Source organism: Elaeis guineensis, chromosome 7 (genome assembly GCF_000442705.2).
Source record: "Elaeis guineensis isolate ETL-2024a chromosome 7, EG11, whole genome shotgun sequence".
Taxonomy (NCBI): Eukaryota; Viridiplantae; Streptophyta; class Magnoliopsida; order Arecales; family Arecaceae; genus Elaeis; species Elaeis guineensis.
This window is the reverse complement of record NC_025999.2, coordinates 95323936-95339474: the sequence shown is the minus strand read 5'-3', so window position 1 is coordinate 95339474 and position 15539 is coordinate 95323936. Positions and strand designations below refer to the sequence as shown.

At 37.4% G+C, this 15539-nt stretch overlaps 1 pseudogene; it reads right to left on the bottom strand.

The window, feature by feature from the left end:
• Window positions 1-816: 816 nt before the first annotated feature.
• LOC140859372 (uncharacterized) lies at window positions 817-15093 on the bottom strand (annotated as a pseudogene).
• Between the last annotated feature and the right edge of the window lie 446 nt (window positions 15094-15539).

The window sequence follows — 15539 nt, the reverse complement described above, 5'->3', positions numbered from 1 at the left end:
AAAATATGTTAAACAAATTCTGACGAATGTTAATGTGGGCTACATCTAAATACGATTAATTAAATAAATTTCAACACTTAGACTGTAGAATTTGTTGATGTGCAAGCACTGCCAAAGCCAACATCAATGATCACAAGCAACTTAGAGAACCAGGGGTTCGCGCTCCAAAGTTTCTACACCTCAATGGAGGGAGAGTAGTCTAATTATGTGGGCCTTCTCTCTCTCTCTCGGTAGAATGGACCTTCTCCTCTAAATGTAGTAGAAAAACAGAGTCTAATTCTCGTTTTTGACAAAGTTGGTGTGAGTTCAGCTGCCTTCCACACCGAACCAAACCCAAACAAAGCTAATAATTGCTTGCCATACTCTCGAACCTGCCTATCTCTAATAATGCAACTTCCAGTGAAAGTGAAAGCCATTATGGGTGTCAGCAGTTTTGATTCGAGTAACAGTGTTTCTTCAAATATTACTATCTCCGCTCCCGTAGATTTAGAAGCTCAAGGAAGAAAATGCAGATAGTTTCTTCTTGAGAAATTTGAGAAGCTTAAGAAAACAACCACCCATCCATTAGGGAGAGGGATACGTGCAAATTCGCTGAGACAATGCTGGTTGGCGTCTTGTTTCAACAGCTACGCTCCATCAACATGACACCACTTTAGACCATCAACTGACCCAATAAACCAAGTACATTGAATGGAACAAGTCAAAACAAACGCAAAAGACAAGGCTCCCTGTCAAATAAAGAGGATTCATCACTTCCTTGCATAGGGGACGAAATGGATAAGGCTGGACATTAGGACTGATTTTGATGTCTAAGCATCCGGACCTTCTGCTCCACTTACTATTAATAAGCTCGTTATAGTAAATAAAAAAAAAATCATCAGCAGCACATCAACCAAGCTTAACAGTGCCCTTTACAATTTTAACCATCAACAATGGGGGGAAAAAAACAGACCAGATAACTCACATAAATTTCTTCCCCAATATTTCAAAGCATAGATTTGTGCTGTCACAATGGAATATCCATGCGCCGATAAAATTGACCTTCATGCTCCGAGCCCCATAATTGGTTTCCAGCAATTTCATTCGCGTCAAGAATGTTTCCTTGAATATTTTTGTTCTTCTTCTCTTCTCTGATAGCGCTACAGTCCTTCTCCATGCCCTCTGTATATTATCCATCGTTTTCTCACTCAGCCTACCTACTACTCATGGTTACCACTTAACCTACCCTTTTTATCTCATTTTGACAATTAGGTACCAGGACACTGTCAGCATTTTGGACCACGAAGTGTCCAAATAAACAGACTTATCATCGACGGGGTATACATCATAACAAGCAGAAAAAACAAGGATATCTGTCAAAGAAAAAAAGGAGACTTCATTGCTTCCATCAAGACTGTTCCTTAGCTAAGGTCAGGAGACAGAAATTACCGTGGCCGTAAGTTTAGCTGACATAGACACCCTCCTCAATTTCATTTCCTTGCTATGTCAACATCCAAACATATACTGTTGCACACCACCTCGTAACTTGAAACACCACTGCAGTATATAGTAGAGGACCGGTAACAGATTAATCAAATTTAAAAGCTGACCTTATATATCACCGTTTTCATCTTAACCATCAAATAACGATTAATGTCCAACTAAAAATAAATACTTCCACAATGTTACAGATACAAAAATCCATGCATCTGACAGAAATCAAATTACCAATAAAAAAAACTGCTCACTTGCGAACCTTTTAAGTAATCCAGAAATGATTGTGGAAGCATATATTCACTCAAACGTCTTAAAACATATACAAAATTCAAAGTAGAAAATGCATGAACTAAGAGTAAACTCTTTAGTAGATTGAACAAATCTCTGATTCCACTTATACCTGAATATCCAGCAGCAGAGAAGATATTAAAGTTTTTCTGCAGTTACTCAAGAGTCAAAAGGTAGGGGAAGACATCTGAAGATAGAGCATTTGAGTGTATCCATTGAATACAGAAGCTTCAAACCTTGTTATACCAAGCCTTTGGAACACACCAAACCTGCCTTCTTCAATGATTGTATCGGGAGCACAGGCAGGGCATATCTTGTGTGATGAGTGAGGGAGGGACCGGCCACCGGTGGGAACTCCCAATAGACTTCTAACACCAACTCCACCAACCTGCTGTTCTGAAAATGTTCTGCATATGATGTGGCCTTAGAATGATCAAACATGAGCCCTTTGATACCCCACCATGCTTCATCCATCCCACATAAACCATCTACGTCTACAGCCTTTTCCCAGAACCTTTCCCTTTGCACTCTTATCCAAGCTTCATCACACCATACCTCAAGCAGCTGTGCCCACCACCTGGACAAGAGGGGAAAATAGTTTATACAAAGAAAAGAAGCTATGGTAAAGTGGTGATAATATTTATGGTATATGAATATTAGACATATTCCTTACTGCACATAACATGGTATGCTAGAGTATTTGCATACCATTACAAGAGCCTATAGCACTATAATTTACAAAAGCGGACTGCACTCCTACAACATATACTGCATATTATGATTTACTCAGGACCTGGTGTCACATTTCTTTGGAGCCCATCAGCACAACTGGCTGAATGTCCAAGTTTTGATAACCTATAGTTATGGAAGTTAATGAAAAATCAGATAACTGAACATGAACGTGCCCTAATTTAACAGATCTCTCATCTTCACAGATAGGGAAGATCACTGACTATAAACGGAGTATTGGAGACGGACTTTGCACGATGTTCCCAATATTTTCCGAAGTTTTCATGCAAGGAGCCAATCTAGGTACAAGAAAGCATGATCTAAGCAGCAAGGCTTTAGCGACATTGTGATAGATGTCTGATCTGCAATGTGACTAGATCACATACTCAGGTCAGTAAGCAAACAGAAGCTCTTACCATGCAATGATGGTTGAAATAATGGAATAAGAGGAGAGACGAGACACGAATCTTATTTGTACGCTCAATAAGGAGGAATCTTTCCTGACTGAAGATAGTCAAGGGAGTGATTTGGAAGAGAATCTTAATGGTCGCAACATGATACTAGTATACTAAAATGCTAAAATGGTGGGAGGAAGAGGAAAGGAACAAATAATATTCCCATCAGTATAGTTGATGATCATATAGTAAATGATCCTCGGGAGATTAAAGTCCTCAAATTATAAATTTGCTCAACAGAATAAAAAGTAACCTCCCATTATAAAATTACAGTTTTGCTGGCAGCCATGCTAGTGGATAATTTATATTACACTAAATGGAAGACACAAACCCAAAAGACAAGGTGATTTTGGGCTTTCTCACTGTCATGAGAACCTCTTTAGATGAAGATTGTTTCCATATGAGATCGTAGATGACATTTGCTATCTGTTTATTGGTTGACAATGATGAAACTTATCAGGATCCTTGAGATTCCTTGATGTATTTCTTTTGAGTGGCTGTAGATCGGATTTGTACAAGGTTTAAGATATTTTGCTTCTTGATAAGACCATTTGCTGAGTGGTTTTTGTATAGGTGGCAGTGGCTTTGGTAATGTTTCAGGGAATAAATGCTGCAACGTTTCTTATTTTGATAAGGAGAGAATTTCATTGCACAAATATATACAGTATACAAGGTGGTAGAACATGGTTTAGACACAATAAACAATTTGCAAAAATATCTTTCCTTCGTTCCAATCACTTTTAATAGAAGAGGCAACGCTGTAAATTAGCACGTCAACATTTGCACACAAAAAGTCACCAGCATGGAGGTTAATCTAACAATTGCTCTTATAATTTATCTTCTACACCACTCCTCTCTAGACCAGTATGATTTGGAAGGCTTTAGAAGAAAAAGGAGGGGAGAGAAGAAAATAATTCTAGCTTGGGAGTTTTAGCTTGCATGACTTTTGTATGCCTCCTCCTGCTGCTTGTACTTATTTCCTCCTCCGGCAAGGAACCAATACATCTTTGACCAAACTAGCTTGAACACCACGTGCAATATTTTTAATGCTGGATGTGTTCACTACTCATTAGTTTAAAATGCTGCACATGACCGTGTATGCTTCCAGAGCATCTCATGCATTATTTCCTCATTGCATTACAATGTTTAACATGGCTATCTACCATCAATGTGCAGCTTGCAGGCGTGGTCGATCGGTCAGGGAGGTCCATGATCATTTGTCCTCTTACCATTAGTGAATTTTGGAATCACATTTAAGGCACGGATCTGAAGCCCATGGTGCAAGCTGCCATTGCACACATCTCTGCAAAAGCCACTGTGACCACTAGCTCAACCATTGGATCTACCAATACCAATTGCATCTATCCAGTCCTGGTGTTAAGCAGGACATTATTGATGAATATATTTGCACCCATCCAATGGAATCAGTGGCAATTGTCTTTCATCCTCACATTGCTCACTTTGCAACTACTCACCAGACTTGTCTAGCTTTATTGGCAATAGAGTGAGGCCTGTAAGTTCAACATTCTTTCTAAGAGTCAGGCTTCTCATCAAGAAGAGCATATTATCAATGGTGCCATCATTATGGGTTTATCATAATTTCCTTTTTTGCATGTTGATTGATCGAGACTTCGTTATAACAATGTTAGTGTCTAGATACTCTAAAGTCACCAATCTTTTCTATTTTTTTTTCCTTTGTTCCTCACATAAAGCTACTTTGGATGCTTGTTCTTGATTTCCTATGTCTCCTAAGATTTATCTTGAACAGCACAAAATCTCATTAATGCACTGTTTTTTATGGTAATAATCTATGGTTTTGATCATTGTAACTCCCAATGAAGCAACTACCTAAGAACTCAATGAATAAATGCAGCAAATGGACTTGTCTCACATCTTCATTTTCTTTTGTTTGGAGGCACGTCAATTTATGTGTAAGTATGAAAGATATGGCATTTTTCAGTAGTTTTGTATATTTTAATGTTTAATAAATCTTAATGGATCCCTAAGTCAAGATTTATTGAGCACTATTTCGAATTCACATGACCCGGTTCAGCTGAAAGCAAGTCAATTGGAGCTCTGCCCTTTCTGAATGCTGAGTATCCCTCAAATCTCCAATCATTAGCCTCCAATATTCCAAAACCAAGGCAAAACACCCATTTCACAAGATGAATCACTTTATATTCATTTGCCTCTCCATGAGAAATCGCCACAAAAATTTGTATAGCTTTAAATTTATTACTACAGTTGCCACAAGGGTAAAAATATATCAAATTAATAGATTGGCTATCACAACTTTGACTGAGTAACTTCACAAAAAGGCACTGACATTCTTTTCAGCCAAATAATTTGCTCTCCTTACACAAGTAGGTCTATGACTTGGTCCCAATCATGCACACTTAATATCTCACAATTCAAACGTAGACCAAAATATTAAGCAAGAAGCCCCTCTGAATTACAACCTTACAATTATATACCAACAAATAAGCAGCTATCGCACATGCAAGCCCTGGATAAACTAGAAGCACTCAACATGAAAATTAAGAGATAAAAACAAATTTGCACAAAATCATTTTCGAAAAAGGTCTCAGACGTGCACAATGATTATAATCAAGTTATGCATCCTATTTCCACCCTTAAATCTCATAATAGACATTGGTTCCTATCTGAACACAAATTTGATAGAAACATCCATGAGGACCACGTGGCCGGTGATATCAGATCCTTTTGCCTCAAAGCCTTGCTGCTTTTATAACCAGACTAGATTGACAAGAACCATTCGCAACCAGCAAGAAGTGAACATCAACAGGTAAGTCAAGACTGCATAGTGCACACAATACCAGAAATCTAGTGCATTGGCACCACAAGAAGTTCAAAAATCTTGCAACATAAGTCATTCTGATTCTTCACTATTTCAAGTGTCAACTGGAATTTCTTTTACAAGCACCACCGACTAGTCAATTTAGGTAGTAATCAACATATTCCCACACATTTAAGCTACTTTCTGTTTTTGCTTTATATTTAAGTATTTCCTTGAGATTTCTGAAGGTTAAGTGTGGAACATTTCAAGAACCATAGTGTAACACAACCAGCTGCAAGCCTAAACACTGTCTGAGTCCACTTCATGTTATCCACATCCCAAATATGGCTCCATAAAATCAAAATTCCCAAGCAACAATACAGTCACTCTTTTTAGAAAAAAGATCTGAATTCTCAAATCTTCATACTGATATTTTCCTCACCAAAGTTTCACCCATCCACCTTATCTCTTCCATGATATGCCATACCAATAAATACTGGTGCATAGGGGCTACACTTTACCTTACTGGTACTAAACTAATATGCAATACAAGGAGTGTACTGATTATTGGTATGTTGAACCAACATTCATACTAGGCATACTGACACTTTACCAAGATGGTACCCATATGTGGTCCAGCACCGAGACTGCAGACCTTGATCTCTTCAACACAAATTCTATTCCCCATTTATGAAAATAATTGCAAATTCTATTCCCTACTTTTATGTGCATCACTCTCGATTTGATTCCATGCCAAAAACTCTCATTAAGTCCTAATCATGTCATTTGCTTTCATCATGTGCCCTAAATTAATTGATCCACTCTCTTCCTGTTAAGTCATTTTCATTTCCAATATTCATACAGCATTTTTGTTGCTTTCTGAAAGATCTCATCATTTTCTTCAACTTCATTTAACAAGCTTCAACTTTGACAGCATGAGCGGTAAAACTTCCATTTTAGTAAATCAACCCTCCTTGGGGGGAAAAACCAAAGAAAAAAGAGACAAATCCTATTTACAACAACCCTGTAATCTCAAATTCTCCAAATAAATTGATTTGGAAGGCTCATGACTCAGTCATTTCAACAGTGCATCCATCAAATAATTCGAACAACAGTCTACGTAAAGATCATTTAATGCTCAGAAAATCACAATCCCAAATTTCCAATATCCAATAACATGAAGCCATCAATCTTAGTTCTGGAAGGTTTGATAAAGTTGATGCAAACTAGTTCTTTGAGAAAACTGATGCAATCAAACCCAAAACTAAGAGACCTGAAATTCTACTCTAGGATGTTCCCAAAATCTATGACTTTGTCCTCTTAAAAGTTTTCTTAATTTCCTTGATGTACTTTTCAAGGGGAACTCATGACATATATTCAACACCTGGCATAAACAATTGGATTCTGGGAAATCTTTTATATATCAATTATCGTAACATCAAGTTACAATCCAATAATACTTCAATCAACAAACTCTACCCCATGCTCCCATGCTGAACTCTTTAACACTCATACAATAAGCTCTATCTCTACTCTTCCCCCGCAGTCTGCACCTCTGTATACCCTATCCATGTATCTCCAAATAACAAGCCTCAGTCTCCTTTATGTCTCCCAATAACAAGTTTTAGTCCACCTCCTCCAGATCCACATTCCACTATCTAAATCCATACATAGGAAGACAATCTAAAGGCCTTAGCACTATCCCGCCCCCAGAATTCTCATTTCTGTAGCTCATCCCTAAAAGCTATGACCTAACCAACAACCAAATCAATACCCTATCTCCTTAAGGGAACGAAAGCAAAGGGGGAAGAAAACTGAGTCTGTTCTCACATAGAATTCTAGCATCTCCATCAACATCCTTCTTTCAGGGTCTGTATCCACTAGTAATGTTTTCAGAAGAGAAATATAAATAAAGTTGAAGGTTGATAGATCAGTCCATCACATAAACAGGTCACTTTTATTTTTTTTTTTAAAAAAAAATACTAAACTGAGAAAGATGTTGTGCTAGGTATAGACACATTTGATGTGCTCGCAGGTTGTTGTGGCTCAACAGAGAGGCCAGAGGTCATATAGCTATGGGTTGGGTAAATACAAGGCGGCTACTAGTGTGAATCTAAGTGGCCAAATTTTCAGGGCAAATTCAGGCCTTAAAACATGCAGCATGCTATGTTCTTCATCATGGTCAATAACAATTCTATGGTTCTGGAACACCAAAAATAGAGAGAGCAAGAATTACCGAAAATCCACAAGAATCGCATAGGTAGTAAAATCAAAACCTGATTTCCAATGTCGGCATTGTCATATGAAAGCAACAAACTTAATGAGGTTCAAGAGAAAAATGTATAGAATTGGGAGAAAGGATGCCAACGCTCAGCTACAGAGGTGGCAATCGGGTTGTGTAGGTCAAATATGGGTCAGGTTGGATGTGGTTCGGATCAAAAATTCGTCAACCCAAACCTGACTTGTTTATTAAATAGATCAAAAATTCGTATTTGGATCCGACCTATTTATCAAACAAATAATCCGATCTAATCCACATAACCTATTTATTAAATAGGTTAAGTCAGATTAAATAGGTTAAACCTGATCGGGTTAAACGGGTAGATACGAGTTAAACATATTTTAAATAGGTTAAATGAGTTAGGTTATGATTCCACCCAATTATTAAATGGATTTAATGGGTCAAAAGTCTAAACATGAATCCAACCCATTTAATAAACACGTCCATACGGGTTGTCCCATTTATATCTCAAACCTGTTTATGTCAAGCCCAAACCTTGTTAAAGCAGGTCATTCACTGGTTGGGTTGATAAATTGCCACCCTTATCAAATACCAACTCCTATAAATTAGAAATAAACAACTCAGGTCAAGGACTATTTCACATGTCGTTGAGAATTGGAATATAGAGGTATCACTGAAAAGTTTAAATATCTGAGTCCCTACATATATATCAATCATGTGTCTTAAAGGAAATTGTAAATATTGAAGAGAAAAAGGAACCTTTTTCCATGAATCAACAACTCATTTCTAGTTCAATCTTTTAATAAGCAAAGAGTCTGCATATCCATTAGTAGAATTTAAGTCCTTTGGAAGAATTAATTGATGTGGACCCTTAAGGAGGTCATAGAAATTTGTCATATAGCAGTAACCCCGATTTCAGGTTCTTTGTACCTGGAATGTACTTTTTTTTGGTATGCTTAATGCTTCAATTTTCTGAATATAAGCATTAAAAACATCCTTGGATTTTGTTGGACCTTCCGTGAATTTTTAGGGAAGCTATATATCTTCCTCACTTCTGATATATAATAACCTTTTAACAGTCAATACAAGATCAGAGATGGTTTCATCATAATTTTTGGTAGCATCAGTAGAACTCATGTTAGGAAAAAACAAAGAAAAGAAAAGAAATAATAAAGCAGGCAATCCTGATATAGCACATCAGGAACATCAAAAATACTCGCAACATTCCACCACACTTCTTATACATGGTAGGGAAGTAACCACAGGCAAGCTTGTTCTATCAGAATATGTGGCCTTTCCTGATTCCTAGATTTCAATGTAACTAAATTCTTTAGTTACTTTCTTTAAGTTACAGTCATCCAAGATGGTACATTATGCGCTAAGTCAGTGGGCAAACAATGGTACAAGCAATGCAGAGTGAATGACATAACAAATGAAAAAGCCAAGTGCACCTGCTGCAGGCAGGCATGGAAAAGATCAGATGAACAAAAATATGCATGACGTGTTCATAGGAAAAAAAGGAAATGCCAAAGCCAGGTACCTCTGATATAAAACCGATCACAGGTCCACCTCAAGCAATAATGGTCACCAGTGCCAGTGTCATAATTGTCCTCAAATATGAGATGCTGAAAGCCAGCTTTTAGTGCCTGCTTAAATCTGTCCAACAGAGTGAGAATGAAAACCAGAACTATTGCTGAAGTATAAAAGAATCAGATAGAAATGAATAATAGGGCTTTTAAACTGCATGTCTCGAACTCGCATGCTTGACATGACATATTTACAAAGTTGACAATCAGGATGTGTTTGAAAGCACAATGATAAATTACCATGGGGAAGAAACTACTAAAAGATCTACTAGAAGGAAGGTAGCACAAAATAATGCATGCATAGCCCCTCAAGATTACAATAACAAAAGAATCGAGCACAGAAACCATGGAGAAATCATGATTTGATAAATATTTAGGCCAATGTCACATAAAATCTAAAACTTGTGCAAACATAGTAAGGATCAATTGCATCCCTCAAATAAGAAGTCAGATCCTAGCAAGGAGAATAGATACTTTTTCAACTCACTTTGATAGTTATTCAAAGAAGACAAGAACCCAACTGAGATCTGAAATCCCATGTTTTCCATGATGCTTCCCTAATCAACACTCCCAAAGTCCAGAAAATCCTCCCTGGAAATATATGTGCAGTTCTTATCCACATAAGCAGGCCCCTTCCTCAAAAATTTCCGGGGGCGAGGCAAAAGTGTTATGATTGGCTTCTCTGGCATTGCCTACCATAAGACTTGTTGTGGTATAGGTGGGAAGAGCATTTTTAGTCTCACATCGATTATAAGTCAAGAAGGAGTATGTCTTATATAGATTGGAACCTCCTCTCTCACGTGAGATGGCCATTTAAAGGGCAAAACCGTGCAGCCCCATGCGATAGCGCCAGAGACAGGAACGGATTTATGTATATCCAAGGGGCGTCCAGAGACACCCCTTGGCTTAAGAAAATATATATATGATACTATATATGCATATATTTTTATATATGGGACACTCCTTTTTTAATGTAAAGGATACCCCTAGTTCCCAGGTTTGAAAATTGAAACTCACCAGGCCACCAGCGGCCGGCCTCTTCAACTTTTTTCTTTTTTCCACCAACCAAAGCCTACTTTTTTTTTTGTTTAAAAACCCAATTACCCAAGCGCCTAATTAATGAATGAACCCTCCCTCTCCCTCTCTCTCACGAATGACAAACAGATGAACGTAGCCAATGACTTTTTTTTAAAAAAACCCTATGCGCCTAATTAATGAATCAAGTCTCAACCCTCCTGCTCCCTTTCTCTCAAGAACGTCTCTCTAAAGAATGACGAATAGAACAGACGCAGCTCGACAGCTGCCGCCTCCATCCTCCAGCCTCTCTCGCTCTCTTGTGTGCTCGTTGCAGCCCTATAATTTGATTATTCTACTATTTTATATCAATCAGGTACTCTCTCGATCATGTTAATGTTATCTAATATTTATTTATTTGTTTGCTAGAATTTTAATATGATTATATGAAATTGTCTATTAAAAGTCTGATTTTGTGGTTTGGTTGAATAGTTAATTGGTGTTTAATTGAATAGTTAATTGGTGTTTATTTGAACAGTTAAATTATGGTGAGATACTTCAAAAAAAAATTTCATTATCATAAAGCTCATCTCAATGTTAAGATGGAGCAAGTGGAAGTGGTTCTAATCCTAGTCCTCAAACAAATTCTAGTGAAATTGAAATTGATTTTGAAAATTTTTCTGCTGATCCAGCGAAGAGAAAAAAATTTCTGATTATCATCTTAATAAGCGAGATGAAGTTAGAAGGAGATACCTACAAAAAGATCCTTCTCAATCTCGAAATCATGCTTTTTCACAAAAATCAATTGGAGGAAAATTGCGTACATTTAATCCAGATTGGTTTGATCAATATTCAAATTGGTTAGAATATAGTATTAAAAAAAATGCAGCTTTTTATTTTGTTGCTACTTATTTAAACCTGAAAGAAAAAAAGGTGGGGCAGATGCTTTTGTTTTGGATGGATTTTCATATTGGAATAAAAAAGATACATAGGATCTTCATATTGGTTCATGTAACAGTTCTCATAATCAAGCCGTTAAAAAATATGAAGATTTAATGAAAGAGTAGCAATCCATCCAAGTGGCTATCTATAAACAATCAGAGCAAGAATGAATATCGGCTTAAATTGTATATTTTAACTACGTGTGCAAGATTTTTATTACATCAAGGAATACCTTTTCATGGTGATGATGAATCAGAAGATTCAAATAATAGAGAAAATTTTTTTGAACTTGTGAAACTTGTTGCCAAATTGAATATGGATATAGATGCTGTTGTATTGAAAAATGCCCCGGGTAATCAACAAATGGTAGCCCCTAGTATCCAAAAAGACCTTGCAAATGCAGCTGCAAAAGAGACAATTAATTTGATCATTGAGGATCTTAGAGATAATTTATTTGGGATATTGGTTGATGAATCTAGTGATATATCTGAAAAAGAATAAATGACAGTTGTGATACGTTATGCTGATAAAATGAGAATTGTCAAGAAATATTTTATTGGCATTGTACATGTTGCTAATACTTGTGTTACATCCTTAAAAGCAGTAATTGATTCTATACTCTTGGAGCATAGATTGAGTGTATCTAGAATACGGGGACAAGATTATGATGGAGTCCGTAATATGCAAGGTGAATTCAATGGTCTTAAATCTCTAATATTGAGAGACAATGAATCAGCATATTATGTGCATTGTTTTACTCATCAGCTTCAACTGACAACTGTGGCTACTGCAAAGAAGCATATTGATGTTATTTGATTTTTTGACTCGATCTCTCATGTAACTAATGTAATTGGAGCTTTTTGTAAGAAGAAAGATGTACTTCGCGAGAGGCATGCCATGAGAATTGTAGAGGCGATAAGCAATCGTGAAATTGAAACTGAGACAGGATTGAATCAAGAACTTTCTCTTAGAAGAGCAGGTGATATACGATGGAGATCCCATTATAAATCACTTTTGACCTTGATTGAGTTGTTTCTAGATGTGATTGATGTTTTCGAGTTTATCTTTCTTTATTCTCATAATTCAATGCATCAAAAAGAAGCACGTTCTCTTGTGAGATCATTACGCTCATTTGATTTTGCTTTTATTTTACATTTAATGTTTGATATTTTGGCGATAACAGATGAGTTATCAAAGAGTTTGCTAAGAGAAGATCTAGATATTATCAATGCAATGAAACTTGTGAATGTGTCTAAGCAAAGATTGCAGAAGATGAGAGATGATGAATGGGATATTCTTTTAGAGAAGTCTATCAGTTTTGTTATCATCATGATCTTGACATCCTTGATATGGATGATGTTTATGTACAAGAAGAAACATCAAAGCGTAAAGCTCCACATGTTACTAACATGCATCACCACCATGTAGATGTGTTTTATACGGTGATAGATATACAACTTTGTGAGCTAAATAATCATTTCAATGAGATAAACACCGAGTTACTTCATTGTGTGGCATGCCTAAGTTTCAAAAATTTATTCAGAGCTTTTGATTCCAGAAAGTTGATGAAGATGGCAGAATTTTATTCCAATGAATTTTCTCGTATTGATATTAGAGCCTTTGAGCATCAACTTAAAAACTATATTTTTGATGTATAATCACATGAAATATTTGTTGATCTTTAGGGGCTTGGTGATCTTTTAAGAAAGTTAGTGGAGACAAAGAAACATTTTTTTAATCCTTTGGTATATATGCTTTTGAAGCTTGCATTGATTTTGCCAATTGCAACTGCTAGTGTGGAAAGAGCTTTTTCTGCAATGAATTATGTCAAAAGCAGATTATAAAATCGAATGTGTGATCAATTTCTAAATGATTGTTTAGTGACATACATAGAAAAAAATGTATTTGAAAATGTTATGGATGAAACTATTATATTCCGTTTTCAAAACATGAGAACTCGTAAAGGAGAATTGTATTGAATGCATATTATTTTAATACTTGTTTTGATGTAATTGTAAGACGACTGCTTTGAATGAATTTTATTTTATTAATAATTTTTATTTAATTATAAAAATGTACTATTATCTTGTATACTTCATTATTTTTAGTATTTTATGAAATAAATATTTATCAAAGGGACACCCTTTTGAAAATTTTTTGGATCCGTCTTTGGTCAGAGACCCAAACAGACAATACCTCACATATGCGAGTGCGGAGGCATAAGCCAACCGTCTGAGCCATCCGATCCCTTGATCCAGAACCGCAACATTGATGCTGTCCATGGGATAAGCCTCATGCCCACATGCACATACTATCTCTTAATCGGGGCGCTATATTGTGGTATAGGTGGGAAAAGCATATTTAGTTCCATATCGGTTATGAGTCAAGAGGGAGGATGACTTATCACTTATATGAATTGAAACTTTCTCTCCCATATGAGACGTCTTTTAAGAGACAAAATTATGCGGCTTCGTATGACAGCACCAGAGACCAAAGCGGACAATACCCCATATATGTAGGCGTGGAGTCAACCCCTCTATCTGAGCCATCGACACTTTGACCCATGGCCGCAACAGGACCCATGTGGAGTGCCCCTTGAAAACGCCACTTTCTATCATCAGATCTGGTTTGAAGCTCATCACATACTTGTTGTCCTTGATTGGATGGGTTTCATATATTGGAACAAATTCTTCCAAGACTTTGAGCAGATCCTTGGTAGTCCATTCCACTGTTTTTCCATATTTTCATCTGCCTTTTGCTAGGAACAAGAATTAAGGACGTACCGCAAAAGTAAAAACAATGTAACAAGAACCCACAGCAAGCTGCATGATTGATGATCAAATCAGTGCCATTTGTTTGTATGACTGTAAACACTATATGAGCGCATTATATTCAAACCTCGATAAGGAGCATCCGACAGAATGCTCACCAAGTGATCATTATAATAACAAGTAATGTTGAAGTTTTCTTGCATGTAAGGAGGACAATCAAAAGAAATACAGTACGTAGGAGAAGTAAATATAAAAACTACAAGAAAACTCTATGATTCAATTGTAATGTCATCAAATGCATCGAGAGGGGGGGGGATCTTAAACGCGAATCAGTCCAAGATCCTAACGAGTTGGCGAGGCGAAAATCCAAATCAACAATCGGGGCATGAAACACAAGAAAGAAATCAAGAACTCATCGGATAATCCACGAAAGAGGCAAATGGAAACGCCATATCAATCAAGAATCCATGCTTTCGGAAACCCAGATAAGGTAGGGCGGAAAGAAAGAGGCTTACACCAGGGCACGCCGAGGGCGAATTCGGAGGCGAGGCTGTCGACCGAAGGAGTCACGCAGGAGACGGACTCGAATGAGGAAGAGGCGCAGACGAGGGTCTGAGAGGGGTAGAAGAAGACGGCGGCGAGGAAGACGAGTTGGAGGAGGGAGGCGAAGACGAGGCTTCGTGTCTCGTTCTCGGGGAGCCAGGTGGAGGCGTGCTTCTTTCGCGCGAAAGATACAACCCGAACCAAAAGGGGCAGTAGGTCGGTGATCGGGGGAAACCGCCCGCGGTGTTGGTTAGTTCACCGCTCCAACGAGGGAGGTGCTATGCGCTAACAATGAGTAGACCAGCTTTTTGGATGGGCCGCAACGGTTCGACGGGGTTTAGCCCCATAACCAAAATTAACCAGATTCTTATCCGATAGCTTCGGACAGACCAGATCTTGAGTGGACGCAAATTCAAATCCGGTCCGTTTAAAGGAAGGGCTCAAATTTCTGGTTCCATCTGGTCTATTAGGCTAAAAATTTAAACTCAGGCTTGTCCAAAACGCACCTTGCTCAGGCAAGCCGCTTGGTTTATGAGTAGGTCTACCAATGAGTAGTTGCTGCTTTTAAAGTAGTTCCAATTTCCAGATTGTAATTTGTTGCCAGCTCTTCTTTTTTTTTTTGGTAGAACTGAAAACTTTCAGTGATGTATACTGTAAATGTTGCAAATTGTACACAAAGAGCAGACAGCCCAAAAC